This window comes from Acomys minous (genome assembly GCF_964271855.1).
Source record: "Acomys minous genome assembly, chromosome: 17".
Classification (NCBI taxonomy): Eukaryota; Metazoa; Chordata; class Mammalia; order Rodentia; family Muridae; genus Acomys; species Acomys minous.
The window spans coordinates 59,739,382-59,747,941 of NC_140500.1; the positions used below are offsets into that span (position 1 = coordinate 59,739,382).

Genomic DNA, 8,560 nt, shown 5'->3' on the forward strand with positions numbered 1-8,560 from the left:
TTTGGACAAATAAAATGGGAGGAAGAGGAAGAAGAAGAAGAGGAGGAGGAGGAGGAGTAAGGGAGAAGAACTGGATGATCCACACCCAAAATACCAGCACTTGGGTGACGGAGGCAGGAGGATAGAAGGATTGGGGCCTCAAAGTCACCCCCAGCTACACTGCAAGTTGGAGGCCATCCTGGGTCAGATGAGATTCTCTAAAAACCAAACAAACAAAACTTAAACAAACAAACAAACTAGAGAACTAAAGAAATATGACTCAAATTTCAGTGTGGGACTCTGGACTGGATCTGGTTCTGGGGAAGGGGCGGGCGCCATTTTGCGAAGCGTTTCTTGGTCAGTTCCTAGGCTGATATAAGCTGTAGGTTCCACCCTGTCAAGTTTATCCATGTAACATCTGCTGACATTAACATGGTGTCACAGCTGTGAGAAGAAGTAGCCCTCATCTTAGGAAATCTGCTGCCCTGGACTATGCAGGACCAGGCAACCATGATGAATACGACATCTTCAAATGGGAGGAAGGAGGGGGGGGGGAGGGGAGAATGAAGAGAATATTAAAATCAACAGAAGGAGTGTGCACAGCATGTTCCTGAGTGAAAGGTATGTGGGTCATCTGTGTGCTGATTTTTTTTTTAATAATCATGAAACCGTACTTTATGTATTTATTTATTTATTTGGTTTTCGAGACAGAGTTTCTCTGTGTAGTCTTGGCTGTCCTGGACTTTGTAGACCAGGCTGGCCTCGAACTCACAGCTATCTGCCTGCCTCTGCCTCCCGAGTGCTGGGATTAAAGCACCACCACACCTGGCTGGAACCATATTTTTAATATTCAAGGAGGGTCACCATGAGTCAGTTTCTCATCTTTGAAACTTAAGAAGCTGATATATAGATATATATATCTCACAATTGAATTTCCAGTGACTCAGTCGCATCCTGTCATCATGAGTCAGGCCCCTGTCCATCCTGGGGTGCACGCACACACACACACACTCACACACACACACACACACACACACACACACACACACACACACACACACACTCCAGGGAAGAAATACCAGTGATCTGAGCCTCATGAGTCCTCAGCTATGCATGCCTGGCAGGAAAGGACAGGAAATGGGCGATGGCAGGGCCTTCCCCGGCCCCTGATTTCTCTTGGCCTCAGGCAGCCTTCCGTCCGGGACCTGACTCCCTAGAGGGTACCCAGAGGTAACTCTAAATAGTTTTCCACTTCAGTCCAGAGAGAGACAAAAGAAAGATTATCCTGCCACTGTTTGTGGCAGTTCAGTTCACGGACTTCAGAGGCACTTTTACTGGGAAAGTTTTACAGAGACAGGTTAAAGACAGACAAGCTGGACAGGAGTAAAGACAGCATGAGCCAGACAACGAGAAGGAACCAGAGGAGTGGAACAGATTGCTAGAGTCAGTTTGAGACCAGGCAAAGCAATTCAGTCAGAGGTTGAGAGAGAAGCCAGGTTGAATCAAACAGTCAGCTTTAAGAAGCATCTGAGCTAGAACAGCTGAGTTGAACCAGCCAGCTGGAGTTCAGAAAGAGCTAGAAAGGGTGAATTTATTCAGCAGGAAGTCTCAGAGGCTGAGAACATTCTAGGCCTAGATTAGATTGTATGGAGGCTAGAAGCTTCCATGACTAGGCCTAGGTTAGCAGATGGAGGCAGTGAGCCTCTGAGGTGACAGTTACAACAGGAGAATAAAAGTTACTTTTATAGCACTGGGTCACCCTCACCTCCGCCCCAAAGACTGGAGCCTACCCAGTACAATTCTATGTGAGAAAGGCCCTCCATTGCCACAGGTGGCCCCTCCTCACTGACTGTGGTGCCTGGACACTCACAAGAGCACATCCTTTTCCTATCCAAGCACAGTCAGGACTCTGGAGCAGCACCCTCCACATTCCCACAGAAGAACACGATGCTACGTCTGCCATCAGTGAACCAGTATGAGGCAGTCCCTGTTGAAACCACAGCCAAGAGCAGCCTTCAAGGGGAAATGACGACATCGCTCGAGACTTGAAGCAATTGGGTGACAGAAGAGCAGCACGGAGAAGGGGACCACTAAGTGCAAACCTGGGTGGAGTACCCATTCTGCAGCAGGTCCCTTACAGAAACTGGAAGTTGGGGACAGGGGGCAGGGACTGGCGGTGACCTGCACAAGGCCGCATGACTAGTCCCTAGCTCTTCTCAAAGCCTCAGGATCCACATGGGACCAGGTCACCCAGCCTGACGTGGGTGTTGGGGAGGAGCAGCTGGAGGAGAGGAAGCTGAAGGAGCATCAGTGCTTAAGGAGCACCTGAGCTGCCTGCTGGGCCCAACCAGTTACAGGTGTCATGATCGATGCTCAGGTGTCTATGTGTACATAGGAGATCCTCACCAGTCATGAAAGTGGTGAGGTGGCATGCCATCCCCCAGGAAACGCTACTGGTGAGTACCTGGAGGAAAGGCCAGCGAAGGCCATCACACATGCCCTGGCTTTTCGTGTAAACCAGGATCTCTGTCTATTTGGCTTCATGAAAGCCAAGGGAGGCACAGTCACTGGGAGCAAATTATCAGATAAAATAGGGATTCTCCCTTAAGGAATATTCAAGATAAACAAGAAATAATTATTTAAGATTTATTTATTTATTATTATGTATACAGCGCTCTGCCTGCATGTACAGCTTCAGCCCAGAAGAGGGCATCAGATCACATTATAGATGTTTGTGAGCCACCATATGGTTGCTGGGACTTGAACTCAGGACCCCTGGAAGAGCAGTCAGTGCTCTTAAACTCTGAGCCATCTCTCCAGCCCCCAGAATAATCATTTAATAAATGTCTGTTCCTGAGCTGGCGGTGGTGACGCATGCCTTTAATTCCAGCACTTGGGAGGCAGAAACAGGCAGATCTTCGTGAGTTCAAGGCCAACCTGGTCTACAGAGCAAGTTCCAGGACAATCAGAGCTGTTACACAGAGAAACCCTGTCTTGAAACACACACACACACACACACACACACACACACACACACACACACACACACACACAATCTGTCCCTGCAATATTTGGAGTGTCTCTTTTAGTTGGATGACTTGTGTGTGTTAGTTGGTCCTGACCTCTCTACCCTCACTAGGTCTGGGGCCTGAGGTCATGGTGACCCTGTGATGACCTTAAGGAGATTCTTCTTTCCCTCCCATGTTTATATTGGACAAACACTTCAGTAAAAAATAGACCTCTGTTAATTATCTTTTTTGTTTTTTGGTATCATATGCTTTTTTTCATAAGATTTATTTATGTATTATTTATATAGTGTTCTGCATGTGTGTATGCCTACTGCCAGAAGAGGGCGCTAGATCTCATTATAGATGGCTATGAGCCACCATGTGGCTGGAATGTGTGTGGGAAGGCCAGCGGTTGATTTGGGGTGCTTTCTTCACTCACTCTCCACCTGAGCCTGGAGCTTCTTGTTTCAGCAAGGCTGGCTGGCCAGTGAGTACTAGAGAGCCAGCTTCCTGTCTCTGTGCCCCAGCACTGGCATTAGAATTGTGTACTGTCACGCCCAGACTTTATGTGGGTTCTGGGGACCCAAACTCAGGTCCTCTCGTTTGTACAGCAAGCACTTTTTACCAGCCAAACCACCTCTGTAGCCCGCTTTTCTTCTTTTCTTATACAAGCTTGTGAGTGTAGTTTACAAACATGAGGCCATTACAAAACTACCATGCAGCAACCCTGTCGCCTCCTGCTGCTTTAAATAGAGACACTGAAGACCTGCTTGCTCTGATCATCAGAATAGGGTATTTAGGTAGCTTTTTCCTTCTGAAATCTGAAGATATTTATGAATGTAGGCTTAAATTTAAACTTGGTTTATCGCAATTTAATTCTTAATTGTTAGAACAGCCAGATTAAGATAAATGCTTGGTCAAATATGGGGCATCAGAGTTCGTGTGAACCACTCACCACATCCCCTGGATAGGGAGGCCTGGGGGCACTCAGAGGAAGGATAGCAGGCTACCAAGAAGAGACTTGATACCCTATGAGCATATACAGGGGGAGGAGGTCCCCCTCAGTCACAGTCATAGGGGAGGAGAGTAAGGGGAAAATGGGAGGGACGGAGGAATGGGAGGATACAAGGGATGGGATAACAATTGAGATGTAATATGAATAAATTAAAATATTTTTTTAAAAGATAAATGCTTGGAAATTTTCTAAAAATCACATCAGAGTTTCCTGCAAGACAGAAAGTTCTGGTAAGCTATGTTGCCTAGTGAACTGGCTATTCTGGACAAGGAGGTTTGAGGAACTGCTTTCCCAGTGTGCTGGCCTGTAATGACCTGCTCAGGAGGAAACTGGTGAGCCAAAGGACACCAGGGCCCAGTGGGAGGGTGCATTCAACCCCCCTCTGCAAGACTTAAGATCCACAAAGCCAGACAGCCTCTGTGTAGCCTGGAACTGTCCCCTGGAGATCCAGCCTGGCCCCTGAACTGACCAAAAATACCAAATTAAGCCCACACGCCCTGCTCTCCTGCTACCTCTGGTGTCTCTGACACATCCCTCAGCTTCTAGAACAGTGCTGAGTACAGTAATGAAAACGAAACCTGCATTTCCTCACGGCCTGCAACACCCAGGCTGTCTACCTTTGCCTCACTAAACCCTCAACTCCTACGTCATCAGAGGAACTAAGCTGCAGAGTATGTAGAAGCCAGCTGCCTGGGGCCCTTAGGAGCCTGTGAAATGCAGAGGTGACACAAATGTCTGCCCTCCGGCCACACACAGCTCCAATACAGCCTTTGGGAGCATCACCAGTCTAACCTGAGAGCTTCTGTTTCTTCTGTGAGGATGACAACAGCAGCACCTGGCAGAGAAAGATCACCTTATATATACCAGCCCTCCACAGGGCCAGGAATCGAGCTAAGCTTCTGCTAAGTGCCAGCTGGGAGGTTTTTCTACTGCTACCCCTAGCCTGGGACTGGCCCTGCAGCACCCTTCCCAACAAAGCTGCACCTGTCACAACTCTGAATTCCCACATTGCACACACTGGAACTACTCTTCCCTCCAAAGCCTAGCCCTGGGTGAGTATGGGCCCTTCTCTGGAAAGCCTTCCCAGACTGCCCTGGGTCCAGGCTTGCTCCCTCCCTGGACTTCCGGTCTACTTTCAAACTCATTGAGTTGCCTGCCTTTCACAAAGCAGTGAGATGGTAGCGAAAGCCACACCCATTGTTGTTGTTGTTGTTGTTACTGTTACTATTACTATTTGCTGTATGTATTTATGAAGGGAAGATACCGCATGTGCCATGGTTGGGCCCTTACCCGTTGAGCCATCTTAACAGCTGTGGGCAATGGTTTCTTAAGCCTTGGGTTTAGATACCATCTCGTACCACAACGTGGGCATTGCAGAACACTTAGCCATGGTAAATATTTCTAAACCCAGCCAGTTGTAGGAGGGTACGTCTTTAATTCTGGCACTCTGGAGGCAGAGGCAGGCAGATCTGTGTGAGTTCAAGGCTAGGCTGGTCTACATGGTGAGTTCTAGAACAGCCAGGGCTGTATATAGAGACTCTGTCTCAAAAAAGGAAGGAAGGAAGGAAGGAAGGAAAGAAGGAAAGAAGAAAGGAAGGAAGGAAGGAAGGAAGGAAGGAAGGAAGGAAAAGGTTTCTAAGCCTACCTTGACCAAAAAATAATTTGAAATAAAATAAAATAATGGAAGTGTTGGCCCATATCCCTCCAGGAGCTTGGCTTCCCTGAAGCCTTGGTTCTGAGCACACAACACATACACTTTACGCTATGCAAGCCACCACGCCAAGCAAAACCCACATCTGGGCTCAGGTTTAAGACTACTGTATGTTGGAGACCCCAGGGTTTTCTAAGTGTATGCACAAAGTTTTCTGGTCTTGTAGAAAACATTAATTCTCCTACTACTTTCTTCCTGTCACCCCTCAGCATCTAAGGGTGGGGGTGTATCCAGAGAAGACTGCTGGAACATGGGGTAAGCCAGTGGAAAGTCTTTATTAGCTGGCCGGCGGCTACACCGGGTGTTTAGGATTACAGGGTAGCACCAAGCCTTTCTCTGTTGAGTTTTTAAGTACAAAAAGCATGCTCTGAGCTGGGTGGTGGTGGCCTACTCCTTTAATTCCAGCAGAGGCGGGTGGATCTTTGAGTTCAAGGCCAGCCTGGTCTATAGAGTGAGTTCCAGAACAGCCAGGGCTACACAGAGATAACCCTGTCTTGATAAACATGTCCTAGGTTGACATACTCTCATCAACAAGAATAGTTACCCAGAAGCCAAACTACAGAAGCCAAAAAGCACAGTTAGTACATTTAGAGACTTTGCCAGAACTATGGGCTTTGGTGGATTAGGTCTTTGTTTTCTTTTTGCATAGTGGTGCTGTCTACCTGCTGAGTTTCACAGCCTGAATGGTACTGCCATCATGGAGTCAGTGGTGCTAGGTCTGGCGGGGAGGGGTGGGTCCTGTTACAGGAAGTACTGGATTAGTATAACTTTAAATTGTAGTGTGTTCATATGTTTTATTTTAATAACTGCTGTTTGAGTTGCTGGTTTGAATTTTATTTTTAAAATATTTAATTTTGATTTAAGATTAGAAGAGAGTTTTCAACAATATCTTTTTTCTTTCCTTTTTTCTTTCCTTTTTTCTTTCCTTTTTTCTTTCCTTTTTTCTTTTTTTAAAATTTTTAAATTTTCTAAAATTTTTCCTCACTTTGTAGACCAGGTTTGCCTCAAACTCACAGAGTCTGCCTCTGCCTCTGCCTCTGCCTCTGCCTCCAGAGTGCTGGGATTAAAGGCGTATGACACCACATTTGGCTTTCAAACAATTTCTAAAATGGCCCTAGCCATTCTTCTGTCATTTAGCACTATGTACTTAAGTGAAACATTTTCTTTTTAAAGATTTGTCTGTTTATTTATTTATTTATTGTTTATTTATACAGTGTTCTGCCCACATAGGTGCCAGATCTTATTTTAGATGGTTGTGAGCCACCATATGGTTGCTGGGAACTGAACTCTGGACCTTTGGAAGAACAGACAGTGCTCTTGACCTCTGAGCCATCTCTCCAGCCTCTGAAATGTCTTTTTCAACACTGATGGTTCTAAAATCAAAATATCAAACAGCTACAAAATGTTATTCTCTGCCCTTCAGTATCAAATATTCAGCCAAGACTTAATTATCCAGATAAAACTAAAGCATGATTATTCCAAGAGGCAAATTTCCTTTCATCTTCAATAACTGGTAAAATTATATGTAAAATAATATAAAATTAAAATGTTTAAAAAAAACAGCTGAAATCCCAGCACTCCAGGAGGCAGCCACAGGTGAATCTCTATGAGTTCAAGGCAAGCCTGGTCTACAAAGTGAGTCCAGAACAGCGAAGGCTACATGGAGAAAACTTGTCTTGGAAAAGCAAACAAATAAACAAAAGAAATTTTAAAAACCAAATTGTAAAAAAGAAAAAAAAAAACCTTACTGTGTAGGCCTGGCTAGCCTGGAACTTGCTATGTAGACCAGGCTGGTTTCCAGTTCACAGAGATCTGCCTGCCTCTGTCTCCCAAGTGCTGAGATTAAAGACGTGCTCCACCATGTCTGGTTAAAGTAAAAAAAATTTTTTTCCGTTTTTGTTTTTGTTTTTGTTTTTTTGAGATAGGGTTTCTCTGTGTAGCCTTGGCTGTCCTGGACTTGCTTTGTAGACCAGGCTGGCCTCGAACTCACAGCGACCCGCCTGCCTCTGCCTCCCAAGTGCTGGGATTAAAGGCATGAGCCACCACCGCCCAGCCTAAAGTAAATTTCTTTATGAGCTATCATCAGTAAATATTTAATTTACCCACTATATATACTTATATGCTCAAAGTCGTGTATACGTTTCTCAGGCAAAAGTGAGTCGTGACTGGAAAAGTCAGGAGATGCACGTGGTCCCCTCGGCAGCAGGAGGGGCTCCCCACCCTGCAGCACCACTTCAGAGGCACAGGGACGGTGCCCTCTCCTTCCTTAGGGATGCCAGGCCATGTACTCAGGGGCAGCTTGAACCACAAAGAAACAGTTAAGGGTTTGGATTCTTTCTCCAAGCTTTTAAGGTGTTTCACAGCTGGAGGCCATCCCTGGGTTCCTGACCCCACCCCTCTCTCCCCATTCCCCATAACTCCTCCTCCTCCACCCCCACCCCCACCCCCACTCCAGGTTCACATAGCCAAGACTGCCTCAGATACAGCTGACCCAGTTCCCAAACAAAGGCTCCCCTGTGGGCAGGTCTGTGGGCAGCCAGCCCACGCTCCTCGGGGCCAGATTTCAGTGAACAGCACCATGCACTTGAGCCCACCCAACACAGCTTTCCCCTGTTGTACCCACCAGGGACCACTGACCCCCTATCCTTACCTAAGTCCTGTCACCATAGATCCTCCCAGCCTATGTCTCCTGGCCACTTTAACACCCACAGTCAACTGGCCATTGAGCTTCGGAGGTCTTGCCCATCTATTTACTAGGCTTAGGATCGCCTGTGACAAGGAAGCCACCCACCATCTGCCTAAACAGAGACTGCTTTTGCCAGTAAGATTTTGCTTCTGACAGTTCTG

The 8,560-nt window shown here is 46.6% G+C and overlaps 1 protein-coding gene across 22 annotated transcripts in view; it reads right to left on the minus strand.

Moving 5' to 3' along the window:
* DYSF (dysferlin) overlaps positions 1–8,560 on the minus strand; it is a 200,235-nt gene that overhangs the window by 158,656 nt on the left and 33,019 nt on the right. The gene's annotated exons all lie outside the window — the stretch shown is intronic.